The sequence below is a fragment of the Oncorhynchus tshawytscha genome, linkage group LG05 (genome assembly GCF_018296145.1).
Source record: "Oncorhynchus tshawytscha isolate Ot180627B linkage group LG05, Otsh_v2.0, whole genome shotgun sequence".
NCBI lineage: Eukaryota > Metazoa > Chordata > Actinopteri > Salmoniformes > Salmonidae > Oncorhynchus > Oncorhynchus tshawytscha.
The window spans coordinates 60,854,512-60,868,867 of NC_056433.1; the positions used below are offsets into that span (position 1 = coordinate 60,854,512).

General features: G+C 44.1%; 1 protein-coding gene across 3 annotated transcripts in view; it reads left to right on the forward strand.

The window, feature by feature from the left end:
* The window catches only part of nlgn1 (neuroligin 1), a 342,762-nt gene that overhangs the window by 59,860 nt on the left and 268,546 nt on the right, over positions 1-14,356 (forward strand). For 2 of the 3 annotated variants that reach the window (XM_024421685.2, XM_024421687.2), the window contains exon 1: positions 13,368-13,764. The exons of the other annotated variant lie outside the window; for it this stretch is intronic. The gene's annotated coding sequence lies outside the window, so the exon portion shown is untranslated. Of the gene's footprint in view, positions 1-13,367; positions 13,765-14,356 lie in introns of those variants that run through there. 3 annotated transcript variants of the gene reach the window in all.

The window sequence follows — 14,356 nt, forward strand, 5'->3', positions numbered from 1 at the left end:
TATGTTTGAATGCCCAGTCATGTTCATATAATCTCAGACATAAATTACTGCAGTTTAAGACCATCCGTAGAGCATCCTATATGCCAGTGAAAGTGAATATCATGCACTCAGAAATGCAATTCCTCTGCTGAAAATGTAAAACCAAAAGGGGACATATTTGCATGTTATTGTCTTGTGAAGGCTGGCTGAATTCTGGCAAAGAGTATGTTCTGCTATCTCAGCATGTCTACGGATTCTCCCTTCTCTCTGTTTTTGTTTGCTTGGAAATGTTGATACTGGAGACTGTTATCAAAAGAAACGGTGTAACCTATTATTGATAGAGGTTAGGAAATGTATTGCCATTAATGGGAAGGTTGTTTATGCTCCCACAATGTCACAATGGATGGCAGAAATGTCAAGTTATGTATCACTACTAGATTAGATTTATTACAAGATTAAGGGTATACTGTGCAACTTTCATCAGGTCTGGCTGCCTTATATGGACGAGCCTACTGTATGACAAAAGAGTCTGTATTGAAAACATAACAGTCACAAATAGATTTTTTTGTTGTTGTCATGGCACACGAGTGACCTATTTGATTTGCGCCTGTCTCAGTAGACTAATCCATTGATGAGGACGCGTGGTCCAAGAATAAGGATAGTGTGGCTCAGATGCACAAAGAGCGTCTCTCCAGAATGTGCTCACTCCCACCATTTTGTATACATTGTTTCATAACTTCATTGTGTGCATTGTTTTCTGTGTCTATCAATTCCCCATTACATATATCACAAGTAGTAGCCTACATTTGTTTAATTGCTAAATTAAATTGTAATTATTTCCCCACTATGGCCTTACCTCCCTCACCTTACCTCATTTGCACACACTGTATATAGACTTTTCTATTGTTGTCACGCCCTGACCTTAGTATTCTTTGTTTTCTTTATTGTTTTGGTTAGGTCAGGGTGTGACATGGGTGATGTATGTGTTTATGTACTGTCTAGGGGTTTTGTAGGTTTATGGGGTTGTTTACAATCTAGGTGTTTATGTATGTCTATGGTTGCCTAGATTGGTTCTCAATTAGAGGCAGCTGTTTATCGTTGTCTCTGATTGGGAACCATATTTAGGCAGCCATCTTTGGGTATTTTGTGGGTTATTGTTTATGTGATGTTGCATGTTTGCACAGTATTTATAGCGTCACGGTCGTTTTGTTGGTTTATAAGTTTGTTTAAGTGTTCTTCATCTTATTAAAGAAGATGTATTCATTTCAGGTCGAAGGTAGGATAGGAGGGAGAGTTTTTCCATTCTAAAAATCAGATTTTTATCAGATTTTTCATTTTTTTGTTTCTATTGGCTTCTGTGTAAAAGAGAGCTTTTTTTGTGAAGATGGCACAGAAAACCCCCCACATAGGGGTACCTGGGATTGGTCTGGTTAATACCGTGAGGTTCTCTTGGACAGATAAGGAGAAGGAGCCCTGGGGGAGAGAGAGACAGCCTGCCAGGCTTCCTCGAGGACGAGACAAGGGAATTGGTGGAGGAGTTAGCGGGGAAGGGGCGTTGTGTCTCCCTGCTACCTCCTTCACCAAAGAAGAAGGGGAAGAAGAGGGGAAGTTTGGCAGGTAGTGAGAGGGAGGGGGTGTGGAGGGGGGCTAAGAGATCGGGAGGGGGGGGGGTACATTGGCCTCCCTGTTTGTCTCATCAGCCCCTTTAATCCTAGTGGAGGATGACTCCAGTGATGTTGTTTTTGGGGTCTGTGGGCGGTGTGCTAGAGGGATCCCAACTCCTGTGTGAGGAGTTGGGGTCCCCGGATTATATATGGCCCCGAGGCAAACGGGGGGGGGTGGGTGGTGGTGAGAAACCCAGGGTGCAGGGCACACGGCCTAACACACTGCCTGCATCCTGGGTTGGAGAGATGGAGGAGGACGGGGGGGCGTCAGGAGTGGAGAGGACGTCCCCGCCGGTGGAGATGGACCAGGGGAGCATCGGGTGAGTCTCCTGTTTTTCTTTGGTTTTTGTTTTTTTATTTGTTGTAAATAATTAAATGAATAGTTCTGTTTCTTTTTTTAGTCTAAATGTTAGGGGGGTTAAGGGATTATGTTAAAAGGAGGGCGGTTTTTTGTTATTTAGAGGGTGTGGGGTTTGATTTCTGTTTTTTACAGGAGGTTCCAGGGATGGTGGGGATGTATGTAGATTTAGGAGGGAGTGGGATAAGGGGGATTCTTTTTGGGGCATAGGAGGGGTGCACTCAACAGGAGTAGGGATTCTGTGTGGGAATAGAGAGGTTAAGGTAGAGAGCACTTTTGTTATAATGCAGGGTAGAGTATTGGGGATAGATGTAAAGTATAGAGAAGCTAGATATAGGTTAATTGGGGTGTATGGGCCACAGGTGGCGGCAGACAGGAGGGAGATGGTGGACTGTCTGGCGCCCCTGTGTGTTACAAACAGGCACTTGGTGATAGGAGGGGATTTTAATATAGATTTAGGGGTAGGTGGTGATAGCAGTGCAGGCGCCATCACTGGGCTAATGGCTTGCCATGGTCTGGTTGATGGTGGCCTGCACACTACTCCGGCAATGGTCGGTCCTACATGGCGCAACTCCAGGGGGGTTGCGCGGAGGCTCGACTACATTTTTGTATCCAGGTCTTTGGTCAGTTGTCTGGGCGGCTGGTGCCTGTTTTCTTCACGGATCACGACGGGGTGTTCCTGCAGGTAGGGTCGCCAGTCTGCCTCTTCGGTAGGGGGTACTGGAAGTTAGATCGGGATATACTGGAGGAGCAGGCTTTCGTTGATGCATTTTTTTGTTTCTTTCGGAGGGTTGACGGCCTCCGGTCCATGTGCGAGGGGGTGTTAGAGTGGTGGGATTTAGTGAAGGTGAGGAATTAGGGCTTTTATAATAGGATATTGTAAAAGGAAAAAAAAGGGAGGAAAGGAGGGAGGTGGATCGTATCCAAAGGTTAATTGAACTCGAGTACGAGGCAGGCAACCTCGGCGGGTCGATTGACTGGGAGAGATTCGCAGCCCTAAAGGCGCAGCTCAGAGCTGCAGGAGCAGAAGGCTCGAGCTTTCCTGGAGCGTGCGCATAGTGGCTTTCTAGAACATAATGAGACTTGTTCCGCTATGTTCTTTAAGTCGGTTAGGGCCAGGCAGAGTAGGAAGGTAATGCATGGCGTTAGGGAAGAAAATGGTAGTATAGTAAGTAAACCAGAGGAAATGGTCAGGGTGACAACTGATCATTTCCGAGGTTTATTTAAGGAAAGGGAAATAGATGTAGAGCAGGGAAATGTGTTTTTAGAACACTTGTCCCGGCGGTTGCCGGAGGACATTAGAGACGTGATGGAGGCCCAGATCTCACTAGAAGAGGTTGAGAGCGCTCTTAGGAGGATGGGAAAAGGGAAGGTGCCTGGGATGGATGGGCTGCCGGCTGAGTTTTACCTCAAGTTTTGGGGTATACTTGGACCAGTGGTCCTCGAAGTCTTGAAGGCCATCCTTGAGACGGGGGTCCCGGGGGGATCAATGGCGGTTGGTGTGCTGTCACTTCTTTATAAGAAGGGGGAAGCAACTGACCTTGGCAACTGGCGGCCGTTGACCATGTTGTGTGTAGATTACAAGATTCTTGCAAAGGTTTTAGCAGAGCGGTTACGCACAGCCCTTCCCTACGTCGTCCATGAGGATCAGACGTGCGGGGTTGAGGGCCGCTCTATAAGATGGAACCTACAGTTGATCAGGGACTCCATCGCCTGGGTTGAAGATAGAGGGCTGCCTTTAATGGTAGCAGCGCTAGATCAGGCGAAAGCCTTTGATCGCGTGAATAGATCTTTTCTATTCAGGGTGTTAGGTAGATTAGGTTTTGGGGAGAAGTACATAGGATGGATCCGTACATTATATGTCGGAGCGGGGTGCCGAGTAAGTGTAAATAGTCACTTAGGTGACGTTTTTGACCTCGCGTCTGGGGTCAGGCAGGGATGCCCACTCTCGGCTCTCCTTTTCGTTCTGTACATGGAGCCTCTGGGGGCTGCCATTAGGGCAGACACAGGGGTGGAGGGCTTGTTGATCCCTGGGAGCGGTGGGCTGCGTGTTAAGATGACGCAGTACGCCGACGACACTTCCTTGCTGTTGTGCAAGGACTCGTGCCTGACAAGGTCTCTTGCCATCATTGGGGATTTCACCCAAGCGTCGGGGGCGGTTCTGAATCATGCAAAGTCTTCCGTTAAGTATTTCGGAAGATGGCGCGGTAGGACGGATGTGCCCGGGGGGTTATCTCTCTGTGAGGGGGCCCTGAGGATTCTCGGGTCCATTTTGAGACCTCTGGCTCAGCGACGCTGAACTGGAACATGGGTATCGCAGTGGTAAAGAAGAAGCTAGCAATGTGGAAGGCTAGGTCTTTGTCTTTTATAGGTAAGGTCCTGGTCCTAAAGGTGGATGTATTGCCATCTCTTTTGTATTTGGCATACATCTACCCATTGCCGGCTTGTCTGAGAATTTCTCTAGTGAGGCTTGTGTTTCAGTTCATGTGGGGTGGCAGGTACGAGTGGGTCGCCAGGGAGCGCATGCTCTGTCCCATCGGGGAGGGAGGTAGGGGGGTACCACATCTCCCCCTCAAGCTGGACGCGATTTTTGTTTCTTTCTTGTTGACGGAGCTTGCTCATCCAGTGATACACCCGTCCGGTTACCTCCTGCGGGTGTTCTTCTCGTATCAGGCGAGAAGCGTAATGGTGTGGTCTAACGCAGGTCCTCGGGCGGAACAGCTGCCGTGGCATTTTGGCCATGCGGCCAAGTGGCTGCGTGCGCACCCCGAGGTTGAAGTTGCCCGAGTAGGTTTAGACCACAGGCACCTGTACGAGGAGGTCAGACATGCAGGGAGTCCGGCGCCTGTGGCGGGCATCTCGTCAGTGGTCTGGGAGGGAGTGCAGGCGCGGGGTCTGGATAATAGGCTCAAGGACCTGAATTGGTTGAGCCTCCATAAGTGCTTGCCGGTACGTTCCATCATGTACCGACATAGTTTGTCGCGATCCCCCACCTGTCCCAGATCTGCTTGTGGCAGGGAGGAGACTGTGCGCCATGCCTTCTGGGACTGTGCCTTTGCCGGACTAGTATGGACTAGGGCACGGGTGTTGCTAGGTATGGTTAGGAGTGAATTTGTGTTGACATGGGCTAGGCTAGAGAGAGGCGTAGGGAGAGCGAGGGGAACGGATAGGGACAGGTTTCTGCTCTGGCTTCTCATGAGTCTCTTTAAAAGGGGACTGTGGGAAGCCAGGCAGAATTTAGTCAAGACAGGGAGAGATTGGGGGGTGGAAGGGATAGTGAGGAGGGTGGAAGGTGATTTGAGGGGGAGGATGAAGAGGGAGGAGAGGAAGTGGGGGCAGCATGCGGCACGGGAGAGGTGGAAGGGGGGTTTAGGGCTGGGAGTGTTAGAGTGAGATTTGTAAGGGGATAGATTAGGGAAGGGGAGATAGGGAAGGGTTAGGTATTGGTTAGGTATGACGGGGAGGGACGATGCTCCCCTGAGGTTTGTTTTTGTTTGGGTGTTTGGTGGTTTTTGTAAATAGAATGAATGAGAATTATTATTTTGTAAAGTATGAATGGTATGGATGGTAATAAATAATTTTTTCTAATTTTTTTTTTATAGTGGTCACGGTCGTTTTGATAGTTTGTTTGTTTAGTGTACTTTGTGTTTGTTTTCATCTATCATTAAAAGGATGTATTCACATCACGCTGCGCTTTGGTCTCCTCACTACGACGTTCGTGACAATTGTGTTATTGACTGTATGTTTGGTTATTCCATGTGTAACTCTGTGTTGTTTGTGTCACACTGCTTTGCTTTATCTTGGCCAGGTTGCAGTTGTAAATCAGAACTTGTTCTCAACTGGCCTACCTGGTTAAATAAAGGTTAAATAAAAAAATACCGTTAATTCACATAATTTCTAATATGCAATGTTTGTTTGGTTAGGGTTATTTCTGTTGATGCATTCAATTTATTATTAGTCATTTACCATTCTCATTGTTGGAGTGGACATGTGTTTTTACAGAACTCACAACCTATGCTACACTTGTGAGAAGTTTTGTCAATTTATTAATCGTCTTTTGTTTGAAACGCTCCTGTCAATTTTGAGTAAGGATGCACACCTGATTACGCATATAGAAGTAGGACTAGTCTACCTGTACTGCGGCTATCTGGTAGTATTTCTGCTTGTCTTAACTCACCACCACTAATGAGCTGTGGAGCTTCTCAAAGTCATTTTTCTTCACCTCAAACAGCAAGTAAACAAAGTCTGTTTTTAGAATCGATTAATAATGACAATAGTTCATCAAAGTATTTACACAATATTTCCAGCTCTATCCCTTTCGATAACCACTCATGAAACTGAAAAATGTAATGCTCTGATAAGGTGGAAACCTGATTACTTCTTATCCCTTGCACAAATAGCCTACAGTTGTGTATTTTATGGGCTCACTGGCCCGGAATATTTGATACAATGTTTCAAGTTTGCTAGGGAGAGTTTTGGGGCAACCTTGTTAATAGTTGATACAATGTTTCACGATCGTTGCAGACAGACTGTGCAAAGCCAATGTGATTTGCAGGTTATTTATTTGTATCATGATCTTTTCTACCTGCATGCCTCAATGTTTTTGTGTTGGCTTTATGTAGGTTATTATTACATAGTTGGGAATGGCAAGAAAAGTTACTTTTAGATTTGTATAATTTTCATTTAGATTTATATAGAATGTGGATTAACCACAGACAATGATTTTGAGATACAATTTATTTTATAAATGAAATTAAACTGTTCCACAAAAATGTGCATATGAAAATCATAAATGGCATGGAAATTGGTAGAAATGGTAAGATAAATTTGCACTCCAAATGGAAAAGCTTGTCGAGCACTGGTGTAGCCTATTACCAGCAACTTCAGGAGCATAACAGCAGGAAGGAGAAGGAGGGTTAGGAAACAGATTTTCTTCTTCTGGTTAGGCTATCTTGATCTCTGGCTCCTTCTTGAGTCATTTGTGTGTATTGATTTTTAATCGAACAGCTTGTTTAAGCATCAGAGAAGTTCAGTACATTTTGCCTAGTTGATTTTATTAAAACACATAGGGTGTGTCTATACAGGCCTATGTAATAATACACATTTTAAAATGTTGATCTATTGATTGGTCGAAAGAAAAGACTACTATTGGTGGACCTAGATTTTTGTTGTTGTTGTGGACAGCCTTAGTAGAAATGCAGGAAATTACCTTAAAATGCCACAAAAAAATCTGAAGGAGGAACCCCTGCCAGATTATGTCCCACCCACGTCTAAAACCAAAGTTGCACCCCTGGACAGTAGACGAAGAGTAGCTAAGTTTCCCCTTATTCTTAAAAAGAAATTCCATTTTCCAAGTCGCCATATCAACTGTAGCAGCTGAGTTGCTTGATATCTATCAGTGCAGTTTCACAATCTAAAGTTCTGTTCAAGTGCTTATTCAGTCTTTGGTTCCCTTGAATAGGCAGCTGAAAAAAACATGGAAAATATTTGTACTTAATGCTTCCATCACGTGGACTGGGATATGTTCCACATTGCGGCGAACAACAACATTGACGAATACGCTGATTCGGTGTGCGAGTTCATTAGAACGTGCATTGAAGATGTCGTTCCCATAGCAACGATTAAAACATTCCCAAACCAGAAACTGTGGATTGATGGCAGCATTCGCGTGAAACTGAAAGCGCGAACCACTGCTTTTAATCAGGGTAAGGTGACCGGAAACATGACTGAATACAAACAGCGTAACTGTTCCCTCCGCAAGGCAATCAAACAAGCTAAGCGTCAGTATAGAGACAAAGTAGAGTCGCAATTCAACGGCTCAGACACAAGAGGTATGTGGCAGGGTCTACAGTCAATCTCGGATTACAAAAAGAAAACCAGCCCCGTCACGGACCAGGATGTCTTGCTCCCAGGCAGACTAAATAACTTTTTTGCCCGCTTTGAAGACAATACAGTGCCACTGACACGGGCCGCTACCGAAACATGCGGACTCTCCTTCACTGCAGCCGACGTGAGTAAAACATTTAAACGTGTTAACCCTCGCAAGGCTGCAGGCCCAGACGGCATCCCCAGCCGCGCCCTCAGAGCATGCGCAGACCAGCTGGCTGGTGTGTTTCCGGACATATTCAATCAATCCTTATCCCAGTCTGCTGTTCCCACTGGACCCCACAAGGGTGCGTTCTGAGCTCTCTCCTGTACTCCCTGTTCACCCACGACTGCGTGGCCACGCACGCCTCCAACTCAATCATCAAGTTTGCGGACGACACTACAGTGGTAGGCTTGATTACCAACAACAACGAGATGGCCTACAGGGAGGGGGTGAGGGCCCTCGGAGTGTGGTGTCAGGAAAATAACCTCACACTCAACGTCAACAAAACTAAGGAGATGATTGTGGACTTCAGGAAACAGCAGAGGGAACACCCCCCTATCCACATCGATGGGACAGTAGTGGAGAGGGTAGTAAGTTTTAAGTTCCTCGGCGTACACATCACAGACAAACCGAATTGGTCCACCCACACAGACAGCATCATGAAGAAGATGCAGCAGCGCCTCTTCAACCTCAGGAGGCTGAAGAAATTCGGCTTGTCACCAAAAACACTCACAAACTTCTATAGATGCACAATCGAGAGCATCCTGTCGGGCTGTATCACCGCCTGGTACGGCAACTGCTCCGCCCACAACCGTAAGGCTCTCCAGAGGGTAGTGAGGTCTGCACAACGCATCACCGGGGGCAAACTACCTGCCCTCCAGGACACCTACACCACCCGATGTCACAGGAAGGCCATAAAGATCATCAAGGACAACAACCACCCGAGCCACTGCCTGTTCACCCCGCTATCATCCAGAAGGCGAGGTCAGTACAGGTGCATCAAAGCTGGGACCGAGAGACTGAAAAACAGCTTCTATCTCAAAGCCATCAGACTGTTAAACAGCCACCACTAACATTGAGTGGCTGCTGCCAACACACTGACTCAACTCCAGCCACTTTAATAATGGGAATTGATGGAAATTGATGTAAAATATATCACTAGCCACTTTAAACAATGCTACTTAATATAATGTTTACATACCCTACATTATTCATCTCATATGTATATGTATATACTGTACTCTATCATCTACTGCATCTTTATGTAATACATGTATCACTAGCCACTTTAAACTATGCCACTTTGTTTACATACCCTACATTACTCATCTCATATGTATATACTGTACTCGATACCGTCTACTGCATCTTGCCTATGCCGTTCTGTACCATCACTCATTCGTATATCTTTATGCACATATTCTTTATCCCTTTACACTTGTGTGTATAAGGTAGTAGTTTTGGAATTATTAGGTTAGATTACTCGTTGGTTATTACTGCATTGTCGGAACTAGAAGCACAAGCATTTCGCTACACTCACATTAACATCTGCTAACCATGTGTATGTGACAAATAAATTTGATTTTTTTGTTGTTTTTGTTGTTGTTGATGAAACACCATTTTCCACCACCATTTTTGTATTTTCAGACAGGACATTGCACACCCTTGGCTGAACACAGTGTGCAACATCCTAAATTGGCTGGAAATCTGAAAATGGGGGTGGAAAAGGGTGTTTCATAAAGAAAGTACACATATTTCCCATTTTTCCCACCTTCTCGTAATTGAAGCTACTTATGGAGGAAAATGATGCCTTTGCAGTCTGAATGGAGGATGCACATCAAGCCTAGTGCAGATCTAGCGCCCATGCACTATTGGCTGCCTAGGCTACTGATGACTGTCAACAGGACAGCACTGTTTAAGATAACACGGACATTAAGTTGCTCTATTATATCCGTGTAGTTATACCAGCTGAATTACTACAGTCACAACATTGTACTATGTTCTGTGTTACCACATTAATACAATATTGTTATTAGTGTAATTACAGCATTTCTACACGTTTAAGAGCAACTCAATGTATACTGAACAAAAATATAAACTCAGCATGCAACAATTTCAACGATTTTACTGAGTTACAGTTCATATAAGGAAATCATTCAATTGAAATACATTTATTGGGCCCTAATCTATGGGTTTCACATGACTGGGAACACAGATACAGTGGGGCAAAAAAGCCACCAATTGTGCAAATTCTCCCACTTTTTCATCATAGGTACACTTCAACTATGACAGACAAAATGAGAAAAAAAAAGTATTTGGTCAATAACAAAAGTTTATCTCAATACTTTGTTATATACCCTTTGTTGGCAATGACAGAGGTCAAAGGTTTTCTGTAAGTCTTCACATGGTTTTCACACACTGTTGCTGGTATTTTGGCCCATTCCTCCATGCAGATCTCCTCTAGAACAGTGATGTTTTGGGACTGTTGCTGGGCAACACAGACTTTCAACTCCCTCCAAAGATTTTCTACGGGGTTAAGATCTGGAGACTGGCTAGGCCACTCCAGGACCTTGAAATGCTTCTTACGAAGCCACTCCTTCGTTGCCCGGGCGGTGTGTTTGGGATCATTGTCATGCTGAAAGACCCAGCCACGTTTCATCTTCAATGCCCTTGCTGATGGAAGGAGGTTTTCACTCAAAATCTCACGATACATGGCCCCATTCATTCTTTCCTTTACACGGATCAGTCATCCTGGTCCCTTTGCAGAAAAACAGTCCCAAAGCATGATGTTTCCACCCCCATGCTTCACAGTAGGTATGGTGTTCTTTGGATGCAACTCAGCATTCTTTGTCCTCCAAACACGACGAGTTGAGTTTTTACCAAAAAGTTATATTTGGTTTCATCTGACCATATGACATTCTTCCAATCTTCTTCTGGATCATCCAAATGCTCTCTAGCAAACTTCAGACGGGCCTGGACATGTACTGGCTTAAGCAGGGGGACACGTCTGGCACTGCAGGATTTGAGTCACTGGCGGTGCAGTGTGTTACTGATGGTAGGCTTTGTTACTTTGGTCCCAGCTCTATGCAGGTCATTCACTAGGTCCCCCCATGTGGTTCTGGGATTTTTGCTCACCGTTCTTGTGATCATTTTGACCCCATGGGGTGAGATCTTGCGTGGAGCCCCAGATCGAGGGAGAGTATCAGTGGTCTTGTATGTCTTCCATTTCCTAATAATTGCTCCCACAGTTGATTTCTTCAAACCAAGCTGCTTACCTATTGCAGATTCAGTCTTCTTAGCCTGATACAGGTCTACAATTTTGTTTCTGGTGTCCTTTGACAGCTCTTTGGTCTTGGCCATAGTGGAGTTTGAAGTGTGACTGTTTGAGGTTGTGGACAGGTGTCTTTTATACTGATAACAAGTTCAAACAGGTGCCATTAATACAGGTAACGAGTGGAGGACAGATGAGCCTCTTAAAGAAGAAGGTACATTTCTGTGAGAGCCAGAAATCTTGCTTGTTTGTAGGTGACCAAATACTTATTTTCCACCATAATTTACAAATAAATTCATTAAAAATCCTAATGTGATTTTCTGGATTTTCTTTTCTCATTTTGTCTGTCGTAGTTGAAGTGTACCCATGATGAAAATTACAGGCCTCTTTCATCTTTTTAAGTGGGAGAACTTGCACAATTGGTGGCTGACTAAATACTTTTTTGCCCCACTGTATGTATCTGTTGGTCACAGATACCTTAAAAAAAGGTAGATGCGTGGATCCAAAAACCATTCAGTATCTAGTGTGACCATTTGCCTCATGCAGCACATCTTCTTCGCTTAGAGTTGTTCAGGCTGTTGATTGTGGCCTGTGGAATGTTGTCCCACTCCTCTTCAATGGCTGTTCAAAGTTGCTGCATATTGGTGGGACCTGGGACATGCTGTCGTACACATCTACCCAGAGCATCTCAAACATGCTTAGTGGGTGACATGTCTGAGTATGCAGGCCATGGACGAACTGAGACATTTTCAGCTTCCAAGAATTATAGATCCTTGAGACATGGTGCCGTGCATTATCATGCTGAAACATGAGGTGATGGCAGTGGATGAATGGCACGACAATGGGCCTCAGAATCTCATCACGGTATCTCTTTGCCATTGTTAAAATGCAATTGTGTTCATTGTCCGTAGTTTGCCTGCCCATACCATAACCCCACCGCTACAATGGGGCACTTTATTCACAACATTGACATCAGCAAACCGAGCACCCAGACAACGCCATGAACTTGGTCTGCAGTTGTGAGGCCGGTTGGACATACTGCAAAATTCTCTAAAATGATGTTGCAGGCAGCTTATGGTAAACAAATAACATGAAATTCACTGGCAATATCTCTGGTGGACATTCCTGCAGTCAGCATGCCAATTGCTTGCTCCCTCAAAACTTGAGACATCTGTGGCATTGTGTTTTGTGACAAAACTGCACATTTTAGAGGGGCCTTTTATTGTTCCCAGCACAAGGTGCACATGTGTAATGATCATGCTGTTTAATCAACTTCTTGATATGCCACACCTGTCAGGTGGATGGATTATCTTGGCAGAGGAGAAATGCTCAATAACAGGGATGGAAAAAAATGTGTGCCCAAAAGTTGAGAGAAATAAGCTTTTTGTGCATATGGAAAATGTCTGCAATCTTTTATTTCAGCTCATGAACCATGGGACCAATACTTTACATGTTGCGTTTATATTTTTGTTCAGTATAAATTGAGATTCTTATTTTGTGACCATGTCTACACAATAGAATCACAACTGAAACTCCCTTTGAAGTATAGAAATCTATTAAACCTAGCCTTCTCAGACTCCTCTGCCCTATTATTTTAACATTAATAGGGTACAACTTCAATGGTTGTTTGTACCCTCTATCTTTCTCTACTTGGAAAGGCTGTCCGTGTTGCTGAAAATATCCTTTAGGTGAAATCATATATAGTGGCAGTCCCACAATGCTTGTAGCAAACAGAGCAATACTCTTAGCATTCTCCATGTGCTGCAAGTAGCCTATCAATTGTGAAGTGCTTGCAGAACAATGGCTCTATATGGTGGCTAAATCCAATCCAGGGTTTAAATAATTATCCCTCTCAGGTGGTATATGCTCATATGCACTAGTGATCATTCTGCACTTAAAAACAACAAACATTCTGGCAAATAAAATGCAGTCAAAAAGTACCTGTGAATGTGATGCAACAGCAGTACGTTCAGGGAAGTGATTCATTCTGGGAATAATAGCTACTTCAGAAATGCCCACACATAGAGATACAACACAATAGGTAACCTATAATGGGCTGGAGTAAAATCGTGACTTGAAAAGAGGAAGTTAAATTGCAGACAAACGGAAACAAATATTCCTTGTCTCTTTAAAAAATATTTAGCAGCTTTATTGAAGTTCTTTCCAGGGCCACTAGGTGTATCTCTGTTCCATTTTTCGATCAGCGCATCCTCTCTCCAACAGGGATGAGAAGAGACCTCGGCATTTTATCAAGCAGGTGCACCCTGAATCGTGAGGAGCAGATAAAAAAATATTTCAGTTCTTTAGTTTTCATGTTGTTAAGACAAGGAGGGTTGCGCAAGACCCAGAGCAAATGGTCGTCTGATGAAGGAAAACATTTTGGATTAAAAACACTTATTCTGGCTGAGGGGGACCCTTTAGTTTGTCTTTATTCTGCGAAATTGGACCGAATTATGACGAAGTATGAAAAAGCAAGTTTTTAACCTTTGAAGTGAAAAGTCCTATTTTTTCTGGCAAGGTTTGTGTCCCTGATTTTAAAGAGCAATGCACTCTGAAATAACGGAACATGGCACTAAGGAAAATTGTCTGAGGTGACGACGAGTGGTGGAGATCAAGCCTTATGGTAAATATACATGTACGCAAATATGTCTGTTTAAACATGTTACTCGGTCCCAGCTTTTGTGTACTTTTATCAAATGGGGATTTTAAACGCGAGCCTTTGTGTCGAGGTTAATCGTAATATATTGGAAAGGAGGTGATAAACAAGTTTAGACTGCCTAAATGTATTTAATTTCATGCATAATGTGTATATTGCATAGCCTATATAATTATCCTAGAGTTATGACGAATTTCAATTGGGGATGATGGAATTGTGGCTACATTAAACGATGGAGCATATGTTGCTATAGATGCTTGACAATATGCTCCTGTTCAGCTCTCTGGTGAAATCTCTCTGTTGGAAGCTCACACACTCACGTGCCTGTACGTTGAATATGAAAATGTGATATGAAAATGTGATCTACTTTCATAAGGGTCAGTTGTGCTGATGCCAGTTGCACAGGTGCTTAGGTCCAACATGCACTGTCCATTTTAACGTTAGTTGCAGTCCTGAGAAGAGACCTAACCCTATTCAGTGCAATAAAGATAGAACACCATCCTCACTTGATGAAGGAAAATCAATTTCCACCCTTAATTGAAATTAATCAGCCAAATGA